The following is an 11,621-nucleotide window of genomic DNA, read 5'->3' as shown; positions in this document are numbered from 1 at the left end:
GTCATTCCCTAGGCAGTAGGTATGCTGGACATTTTTCCTCCCTAGGTGCAGCACTTTGCATTTCTCCTTGTTGAATTGCATTCTGTTGTTTTCTGCCCATTTGTCCAACCTGTCCAGGTCTGCTTGTAGTTGTTCCCTGCCCTCCGGCGTGTCCACTTCTCCCCACAGTTTTGTGTCATCCGCAAACTTGGACAGAGTACACGTCACTCCCTCATCCAAGTTGCTGATGAAGACATTGAAGAGTATGGGTCCTAGGACCGAGCTCTGCGGGACCCCACTGCCCACACCCTTCCAGGTCGATACCGACCCATCCACTACAACTCTCTGGGTGCGACCCTCTAGCCAATTCGCCACCCACCAGACTGTGTAGTCATCCAAGTCACAGCCTCTTAACTTGTTCACCAGTATGGTGTGGGATACCGTATCGAAGGCCTTCCTGAAGTCTAAGTATACGACATCAACCCCTACTCCCGCGTCCAGGCATTTTGTAACCTGGTCATAAAAAGAGACTAGATTAGTCAGGCATGATCTACCTGCTATGAACTCGTACTGGTTTCCCCTCAGCATAATTTGTCCTGCCGGGCTCTCGCAAATGTGAGCTTTGATAATTTTTTCAAAAAATTATCAAGGCGGCGAGGGGTGGGGAGTGGCAAGTGGTGACCACCTGCAGGTGCTGCCGGCAGTATCAGTGGTGCCTTTTTGCAGGGGGTGCACCGCCAAGCTCAGAGGGTGCATATGCACCCGTGTACACCCCCTACACATCGCTAATGTCTGAGAGAGTTCCTGGAGAATTATGCAACTCTAAGACTGGAATTTAACCAAGCAATGTGCCGCAACAGGATTACATAAAGTATTGTGCAATCTAAGAAAAGACTCAGTAAACCACCCCGTTCTCCCAGGTTGACTGTAGACAGGAAACACTGATCTGACTGTTTTACCCACAGACTTACAAAAATAAAACCTTAGTACCTCCAATTCTTTTGTTTTCCTCTGCTCTAAGTATTCTTTGGAGAAGGGTGTATTGGTGTCAATAGCCGTTATCAAATGGAAAAAGTTGTATAGCCCCCAAAGTGAAACTGGTGCTGCAGAAAAAATACTTGCTGTCAGATGTACTCTTTTTAACTTCTTCTCTTTTTCTACTCCCCGTGCCATGTCAATAAGGTGCATCTAAACATTTCCCTACGGTGACATAGTGATGCGCTATGTCATCATATGGCAACGCAGTGATCACATGGGTCTACATCTGATCGCCAGCTATGCTGCCATAGTGGCATGCTCCAGTGACATAGCACGCCGCTATGGCAACGTAACAGTGAAATCTAACTGTGCACGACACACACAGCATAGTAACCGCCTGTACTGTGCTGTGCTTTAGTACTTCCTTTAGTACTTCCAAAAGGAAGTACTAAAGCATGGTGCTGTAGCAACGTTGCTGTATGGCAGTGGTCTTCAAGCTTTTTAAGTTGATCACTTTTGAAATTTAAAAGGAACCCAAGATCTACATCCCCCCTCCCCCTGTCCAGCAGATAAGTCTGTGGGGAGGGAAGGGAGAGGCAGATTGAGGCAGAGGAAAAAAAATTAGTAGGGGGTGCACTTCCTCAGCAGGTAAGTCTATGGGGCAAGGGGCAGGGAGAGGGGAAAGGGCCATGTGGGGAAGATTGAGGCCCCAGCCCTAGCCCTACTCCCTCTCTCACTGCTGGGGCCTTGATCTGCCCCATCCCCAACAGCAGGGAGGGAGGGAGCAGGGCTGGAGCAAGGGAAAGCCCTGCATAGCTGGGGCAGGGCAGGATGGAGCTACGAGCGGCTTGTCTGGGGGCTGCAGGGACTTGGCTGTTCCTAGCGAAGGCTGGGGCTGCACTGCAGGTGGGCAGCAGCGGCACTGGGAGCGGGGCTATGGGGGGTGCAGCCACCTGAAAATTCACTGTAGCTCCCCCAACTCTCTCCCAGTGCCGCTGCTGCCTGGCCTGATCACAGTGCAGCCCCAGGCTCTGCCAGGAACAGCCTGGCACTGCCTCTCAGCCCCAGCCCACAGCAGGAGCCTGCCCTCACTCTCCCGTGCAGACCCGAGGTACACAGCCCCCATGCCCTCAGGGAGTGGGGAGGGGCTGGGAGGTGGCACTGAGCTGTTCCCAGAGGAGGCTGGGGCCACGCTGTGGTTGGGCCAGATGGCGGTGGTGCTAGGAGAGGGTTGGGGGGGTTACAGCAAATATTTGGGTGGCTACATCCTCTGTAGCCCTGCTTCCAGTGCCACCGCGGACCAGCCCAACTGCAGTGCAGCCCCAGCCTCCACCAGGAACAGTCCAGCCCCAGCCAGCAGCTGTAGCCTCCCCACACAATTCCAGGGGCACATGCCATCCTGTGCCCTCCCACGCTGTATGCCCCACTTCACCATGCCATGTACCCCCCCCCCCCCCCCCCCCCTCCCCCACCCCCCCCCCACTGAGCTGTCCACAATGGAGGCGGCTCCCACTGCAGGCTGGGCTTTCTGCCTTGAGCCCCACTACAGCTGGCTCAGGAGCGACCCAATGCCACATGCTTCCAGACACTGGGCTGGCAAGGGACGAGGCTTAGCCTAGGGTAGGACACACGTGGAATCAGGTTACTCCCAGGCCAGCTGCAGCAGGGCTTGAGGAGCAAAGTACAGCCCACAGCAGCAGCCACCTCCACTGGGCACAGATGGGGGGGCACATGCACCCCCGGGCCTCTGCTAGGGTGCACACAGTGACGGCAGCCCCCTTCTCCCCTGAACGAGCCACCCGGGCTTGATCCTACACCACCTGCCCGGCCAGGGCCCCACTCACCGAGCTGCTCCTGCACTTTGTCCTTCACTACAGGGGCTTTGATCTGGCCCCTGCCCCTTCCCTTCCTCCACCGACTGGGCTGGGCGGGGGGGGAAGTGTGCAAGCACATGCACGTGAACTTAGCCCCCCCAGCTCAGGATTGACTGCCAGAGGCTCCAGGATCCACCAGTCGATCCCAATCGACCAGTTGGTGACAACTGCTGTATGGTATCTTGTAGACATGCCCATAGCTTCCAAGCTTCAATACCATCCATTTATAGGCTCGCTTAAAAATTGCAATTTATTCTGACTATGTAAATTCCCAATGACTGCATTATAAAGTATTAGTTCATTCAAACTAAATAGTCTCATAATTATTATGTCCCTACATATACACTACTGATGGCAATTCCACTAATGACCCACAGGCATTAATATACAGCTCCCCATTTAAGTGAATAAGATATTTGCTATTATCGCTATCTCAAGAATGGCCTAAAAGATGCTTAAAAACTTAATTCTTAAGAAAACTGATACCATAAATGTTCCAAAAAGCTACATCAACAGAAAGATTATTGGCTTTGACCATAGGCAATGTGTAGGTGGAGGCACAGGATGGCACATGCCCCCCCCCGCCCCCCGGGATTGGCTGCTATTGATGCTGCTGCCAGCGTCTGTGGGCGGTCACCACTCAAACCCCTCCCCCACTGCTGACACGGCTGCCTGGGAGCGATCCCTGCTCAGCCCGCCCCCTGCCGCTGACATCACCACAGCCACCTGCAGGCAGTCCCCATTCACTGCTGCCATGCCTCTGCCACCAACACCACCGCTGCCGCCTGTGGGCAGTTGCTGTGCCCCTCCCAGCCTCAGGAGGCATGAGTCATTCATGGCTTTGGCTGATCTAAGACTCTTTTTCCCTTACTTTTAAGGAGTTTTCTCAGACATTAAGGAGAGCTGCAAAATACACATTACAGCCCCAGGCTGTACTGCCTTTTCCTTGGATGCTCCATGGGGTTATGGTGACCAGTATAGCTAGGGACAGAAATTACATTTAAATTAGTATAAGTGATCAGAAACCAGGTCAACTCTGTAACACAACAGAAGTTCAGTGCACATAAACTGCTTTCAAAATGGCCAAAACCAGTTTTAAATAAACTTGGATGGATGTTTGTAGTATCAGACTTCAGTGATTTAAGTTAAATCATTTTATTGAACTTCTTTCCCAGATCCCCTCCAGATTTAAGTTAACTTGCAGTCCCCCAGCATCCCAGGATGCTTTGCATCTCCCCACAAGGTCCTGTCCCCCACACAGGGTGGGTGGGCTAGCTTTGGCCCAAACTGTCTGCTCCAGCTGAGCAGGGAGGTGTGCTCTAGTGTCCCCTGGCTTTTGGCCTGGGCCACTACAGGCATGTGGCTGCATTTCTGTAATCAAAAGTGAGTGTTCACTTGCTTATCGGTTCAATCTGTGCAACTTAGACTAACCTGCAAAGATTGAATCGATTTAGCCTCAGGCTTTTTGACTGTCTGTATTCAGCCTACGTGACCTCCTTCAGCAAATTCTAGTCCCACAGAATGCCCATTAAATGACCTAAGGAAGGGGTTTTTCAAATAATACCACGGAGACAGTTAACCTCCATGTGTGAGGGCAGATGAGATCCACAGCACAAAAATTCCAGCCATGGCCTGTTAAGACTTCCATTTTCCTATAAAAAAAATGGTCTGTTAATAAGGCACAAATCCTGAGACTTCAATTCTACCAACATTTGCAGCTCTTCCATAGACTTTGTCTGTGATCTTGTGTAAGCTATTTGTGCTTTCCATGCATTAGTATAATGAACAAAATAGGGATGTAAGGATACTATCACCTATCTATCCCTTGGGATTCTAAAAGGCTGAATTCATTGATCTGTGTATGGCAGGGACCAGCAACCTTTTATAAGCTGCAGGCTGGAACAACCCAGCCCTAGTCTGGCACAGGCTGGGTGGCTTCAGTGGGGAATCAGCAACAGGAGGGCTTGCCTGCACCCATGTTGGGGCCAGGCACTGCTGCTGCTTTTCCAACTACTATCTGCCCCCTGGCTGGGACACAAATGCAAATTCCAATGGATCATGAACTGAGCTGGAGCTGGAAGCAGGTAGCTAGGAGCTGCACCTATTCTGCTGCCACTTCTCCCTGCCCCCTGGCTCTATTACAGGCACAGCAGGAAGCTGCCTGGCTCTGGATCAGTTCCCCACCATTTGGAAGCTGTGCCCATGGTGCAAGCAGGGGACAAGGGGGATGGGGAGAAGCAGCAGTAGCAGAGGCACTGCTGACCCCTGGTATAAAGTGTTTTGAGATTCTCAGGTAGAAGGTACAATAGAAGTGCAAATTATTTGATTTGAAAGAAAGTTGAAAGCACTTCCACGTGCCAATGACCACTAAACCCTCATTAGAGCTTTGGTACAAATATTACTTCACAGCTCAAATACAGTAGTTGACCCTCCCAATCTACACAAGCTGTTTGTAACATTTAAAAGAATGATGTACAGTACAAAATGCTAACAAAACAGTGACTTTTCAAACTTCAAATGACAGCACACTTTAAAAGTACATTGAATGAAACCCCCCGGCACTACTGAAATCAATTGGACTTTTGCCACTGAATCCAAAAGGGGTAGAGTTTCACCCTTGCATAAGACTATCCAAGTTACTTTGCTCAAACATTGTCATGTATTAAAGCAGGATTCAAATCAAGGACATTGTTGTAATAAATGTCCATGTACTGTGTGTCTTACAGAAGGACTACATTTAGAGTTTTTAAGATTAATTAGCTACTGCTAATAAAGAAACATGTTCAGACATGTGGAGATGAGCTACCTCACTTACCGGGCTTTCTCAGTACACTTCTATTTTCTAGTCAGTCTGGAAAAATAGTGGGAATAACTTTTCCGTCAGAGACTAAGAAGAATGGTCTAGTGGAGAGAAATCAAAGACTAGGAATTAGGAGAACTGTGATAAGTTCTCAATGTAGGTACATGCTTCCTGGGGGACTAAGCTTAAATTTACATAGTGCCTCCATTTTTCCATCTTCAAAATGGGAATAATAACTTTTCTCCCTCAGCCTAGTAAGGATGAAGTGCTGACTGACTGTGAGGTGTCAAGTATCTACAGTGATGATGGTCATATTTGGCACTTCTGGAACAAAGAGCTGTGCAAAAAATGAAGAAAGAGAAAAGAGCTAAACAATTTTAACTTCCCCATTTTTGCTTTTATATTTATACCTTCTTGCTTGCTTCTAGCTACAAACTTATGCAGCATAGGCTACATCTGTGCTAGATTTCCCCACTGCAGCTAAAAGAAGTACAGGTCTGTTTGTGATAGTAATATATCAAGAGTCCTAGTGCAATAAGGATCCCCTGGCTGCTGACATTTTTAACATCATGTAATCTAAGTCTACTCATAGAAGGTCTGTATTATATGTTGTTAAAAAAAGCACAAGAGAGTTGGACCACAGGAACCTTGTTTGCATTAGGGTTCCCACTATAACTGAAAGCTGGCAGACTTGTACTCATGCTAGGTAAACAAAAATTGTTTGTTGTTGCTAAAAAGCCTAATACAGACAAGATCATAGTGCAAATTATTCCCTCCAACTACATTGACCCAGGCCATGTCTACCCAGTGCAAAAGGTAGATGAGCATATCCCACATATAGGTGTAGTGCACGGATGTAACTAGGCCTTGCAGTTTGGGTCAGTCATCCTTTTGTTGCACCAGGGTGTGTCTGTTTCAGGAATTTATACTGATTATACTTCTGTAAATTTCCTGTCTAGTCTATACTATCCCCAGGACCCAAAACAGGTATTACTATGACTGAATATTCAAATACTGAATGCAGTGTTGCTGAATGGTTAACTCTTTCATGTGCTAATTCATTTATTTAATTTTTAAACATTTTGTCCTATGTCTTCCTCATCATTTGGTGCTGAGTTTAGAGTGAACATGATTTCTGCCTTCATTTTATTTATTTTTTCCTGTATGATTTAAAGATATGCAATTATAGTTAAAGTTAGAAATTACACTGTAGATGTAACATATAATCACAAATGAACTGAGATAAATATTTATCTTCTCCAAGTAAGATACTATATATGAATAGCCCTGGCTTTAAATCATTCAACCCTCTATGGCTCTAGATCTTAGCATTATTTCCAAGGGCTTCATATGCTTCTAAAATCATATAAAACCTTTTCCTTACAAAGAAGGTTCTGAAACAGGGTTCCACCCTATTTTGACCTGGTAACACAACCATGTAGCTATCATTTGGAATCTTTTGCTTAGCTCAAAGGGACCAGGATACTTTATTTCTCTTACTCCCACTAGGCAAACATCACTTTTCCATATCATTCCAGCACATTAAACCTCAACAGTTTTTAATTTAGTTTAAGCTTAATGCAACTGTGAGCTGGAACAGACGGGTGGTACATACCACTGAGACGTAGTAAGAGAAGAACTGAACATAAAAAGTTTCTCCTGCGCTGGCTTGAAAACTTGCCCTGATTGTTCTTTCAGCTATCCACATGTATGCCCGTTCTGTTTGAGTGGCATTGTGTGAAAGATCAGATTAGAAATGCAAAAGCCTATATAACACTGTATCCTTTCAACAAGGTGCAGTCTTTCTGACTTTTGGCAACTAAGGGTGCTGACAGATATGCAGGCCCCCACTCTAATTCAAGGTGCTTTATATAAGGTGCCATAAGTTAAAGCCCACCCCCGACCCAACATACATTCACCTGTTTGGTGCCGATCAAGTCCTAGGAGCCTGCCTGCAGCCTCTCTCCACTAGCCCTGTCTCCTCCCACCCCCGTTCTTCCCCCCAGCTCCAGTATTGTTTGAAGGAAGGGAGAGGGGAGAAGGAAGGAGGGGAAAGCTGGGGTTTCCATGCCTGAGCTGGACAGGGGGCTTGTAGAGAGGATGGGGCATGAAGCGGAGGGGCTCCAATTCATTAGAGTAGAGCACCTTCATCTGATCCCGCATTTGATGAGCATTAATCTGTCGCACAATCAGCCACTTCTAAAGTGATCTGCAGCCATGCGTGTGTGTCATGGCATGGCTGTAGACTGCTTGCAGGAGGCCAGTCACATAATAAATGTAACTTCTCTCTGTGCTCTAAATGTCGCCTGTCTTCCCTCACCACTGCTCTCAGTGCTCTCACTTTGAGGTACACCTCTTCCTGATGAGAGGCAGTTAAATATGATCTTCTCTAGAGATATCCAAATGCTTCCATATAGTTCTTAGTATTTAAGGAAGTATAGTTATACTTATATATCAAGGACATTGATGGGGTTTACAGAGTTGGAGCTCAATATGAATCTTGTAGCGTGGATGGAAAAAAAATTAATTAAGAGAGCTGGCAGACCACAGTACAGCCTACAAAAACATTCTGCAAATACAAAGGCACTTAGGCCAAGATGAACCACAAAGCCTCTGAAGCTCAAGTTCTATACTTGCCTTGAGGAGCTGGCAGGAAGCTTGAGTCAAAAAAGGCAAGCATGTTAAACGAGAAGTGTTCTGTGCTATTATGAAGCATTACATACAGTACCTTAGCCAAAGATACCAGTTATCCTTGCAGAACTGGGAAAGATTATAGAGCACAGGAAACAGATGATTTTGCTTTCAGTCAACACCTGGAATGAATTTGCAAGTATTGCCTGACAGAAACTGTGTATTAAAGTTAGCAGAAAGTTTGCAGTGTAGAGAATTTAATTTGATGTTGGGAATGCTTTCAGTCTGAGTGTCTTCTCTAGGGAGAGACCTTTGCCACATGTCAGCATACCCACTCACATGTTCATATTGATCACATTTGTAAATGAAGAATGGAGATAATTTATCATAAATTAACATAAAAGGATTACTACTATCTACCTTATTTTGAAGGGAAAAAACAACAGAATTACAGTTTCCATAGGAGAGACTCATGCCCTGGCTCTTTGTGCATCCAGAATCCAAAGAAAGAAAATGATTATTTCTGAAACCACAACTGAAATTGAAAGCTATCTAGGAACAAGTTTAGAGCAAGCCTCAATATAGCCCTCTAAACTTGAACGCAAGCAAATGTTTTGCAAGCAAATCTTGTATTCAGAGTGCAAAATGGCAAATGTTGTTTTAGGCGTGTAATACTCTACTCTGTATGTCGAGTCCATGCTTTACAATGTTTGCTGTACAGGGATTTGGGGACAGATCCAGAGGGGATGCAGTACTGCTGCACCTCCCTTTTGAATTAGACTGCACTATGGGAGCCTCTATGGACTTTACAAAAAATTCCCCAAAGCCAATGCAAATCCTCGCTCCCATCTGTAGTTGAAAGAGGTTGTTGTGGAAGAAGAACAGCTATGTTACAAAGATTGAGGGAAATTTATACATACTTGTTTCCCCCTTAAGAAAAGTGAAAAGTGATTTGACAGAGTACCGGCCTTTGAACAACCGTTAAAATCAAAGCTGCAGGATGAAAAAGATGCTGTCTAGCTGAAAATAAAAGTTCACATACAGTATGTAAATAAGAGGAAAGTAAGAAAATTGTTAAAACATAATAAAGGAGCAACTGGATTTCAATATATGACTGCTCTTTTAATATTCTTTTTCATCATGTACATATTGACTACTCCTTACTCTTAAAAAAGAAGCTAATGAGAATTCACTCAAAATACAGCATGCTACACCTAGGAATAGAAGGCAATCTGCCTCCATGGATTATTTGCTGTCACATAGCCAGATGTCAAAATGAATGCCACAGTTACAGAAAACAACACAACACAGATCACTAATTCCAACCCAGCTTCTCTACTCTAGACAAAGTAAAAATCCCACAAAAACCCCTACTAAAGAGCCCAAGGACCAAAACATTAACCACTTTCTGCTGAATTTCTGCAACAATAATGAACATACAGAAACTCTTTCAAAATGGAAAAGCTATGAAACCAAAAGGTTCTTCCAAAAAGAGACCAGTATACATAGTAATGATGGGGGCACATCGTGGTGTTTTGAGCTGCACAAGAAGTGTGCACCTTACCATTAAAGCCTCTGTCCAGCCACAGGAGCCAGGTAGCGCAGCACTGCATACTGGTGTATCTGAGGGGCAGGGAGGCAAATGCAGTGGTGGATTAAGATTAACTGGAGCCCTGGGTAAAAAGAAAATTGGAGGCCCCCCACACCTCATTCTAAACATGAATGTATGGACTCCAGCAGGGCGAGGGTCCCTTTCCTCTCCTGATGCTGCCGCTGCCAAGAGCAGAGCAGGACTCCATGCCCCGTGGGGAAGGCTGGGTGGACCTGGCTGGGCTGGGGTGGCACATGCCCGCCTCTCTTCCCTGCCCCCTTTCCCTCCTCCCCACCATGGCTGGAGTGGAGCAGTGCCAAGCAGGGCAAGGATGAATGTAGGCTGCCCACTGTGGGCTTAGGGCTCTCCGCTATGTTGCCTTTGCCCCAGGGGTCCTGCACCAGCCACATGCCCCCCCAACCTGCCTGGCAGCAGGAGGCACAAGCCACCGCCCCCACTGCTGCTGGGTAGACCCAGCCAGTATGGCACTTCTGAGGGAAAGGCAGCAGACGAGAAAGACCTGAGCCCACAGTGAGCAGCCCACATCTGCCCTGAGCACAAATTGGGGGGGCATATACCCCCCCATAGCCCTCCTGAGGGGTGCACCCAGCAGCAGGAAGCCACCCCCCCCCCTGCCTCCTAGAAACACAGGGGTGCACCCAGCAGCAGGAAGCCCCCCCCCCTCATGCCTCCTAGAAAAGCCACCCATGGCTCCCTCCTGTTCCCCGCTCCAGCCCCAGATCCCCCAGCCCCTGCCCCACTCCTTCCCTCACCATGGGGGCCTCAATCTGCCTCCCCCAACACCCCTTCCCTCCCCCATGTCCCTTCCTCACTAACCTGCAGGGAGGTGCTCTCCACACTGCCTAGCTGTTTTCCTGGCTATGTACATGAGTGCAAGCATAAACATACACACAGCACCCCCTGCATCTCGCTCCCAGCAGCCTCAAACGGAAACCCTTGTAGGCTAGAATGCTGCCCGCCCAAGGAATCCCAGGGGCCCCTTGACCCAGGCCCCACAGGCCTGTATATTAATCTACCTATGGTAAGCAGGATAGTGCTCCTTCCCCCTACTACCACAAGGAAGCCTTTACCAGAGCAGGCATAGCTCTGCTTCCAATATATATACATTTGGGTAGGAGAGGGGAAGGAAAGAAAGTGAAGAGGACACCAAGATCCATTTCCTGAAAGCCCAGCCACGGGAGAGCTGACATTGCGGATGCTGAGTAGTGGCAGCAACAACAGTAGTCAAGGCCATACCCTGCCCCCCTCCTCATCTAGAGCAGTTGTCATACACTCAAGCCCCTCTCCCTCCTCTCCTCTGCGCCTGGGCACTCAACGAGCTTACTATGCCACTGTAGGTTTCCCAAAGTTTTTTGTATTTTACAAAGTATGTAAAAGGGGGCACCGTGCTACAAGCAAGGTTCCTTGCTTGAACAGTTTTTACTCTTGTTTTAATCCTATGCAGAAAATAACATTTTTTTTAAATTACAGAAATCCAGAACTTGTTTTACTCAAGCCAAATAGAACCTCGACAATTTTCAAGTGGGTTCTAATTTTAGCAAGATAATTTTTCCACGCATTATCAAGTATCATTCTACTTGACTAAGCCTCTGAAAAACAGCATTTGTGTCATGCATTGTGACATGAGAGTGAAATAATAGACATTGCTATATCAAAAAAATTGGAAACCAAACCTCTAGTTAAGAACTAGAAAGAGACTTATCTCTTCTACTGAAGAAATACCACAAGGAAGGAGTGAGTAACTTCA

The sequence above is a fragment of the Alligator sinensis genome, unplaced genomic scaffold, assembly GCF_000455745.1.
Source record: "Alligator sinensis unplaced genomic scaffold, ASM45574v1 scaffold1885_1, whole genome shotgun sequence".
NCBI classification, from domain to species: domain Eukaryota; kingdom Metazoa; phylum Chordata; order Crocodylia; family Alligatoridae; genus Alligator; species Alligator sinensis.
This window is presented reverse-complemented; position numbering follows the sequence as displayed.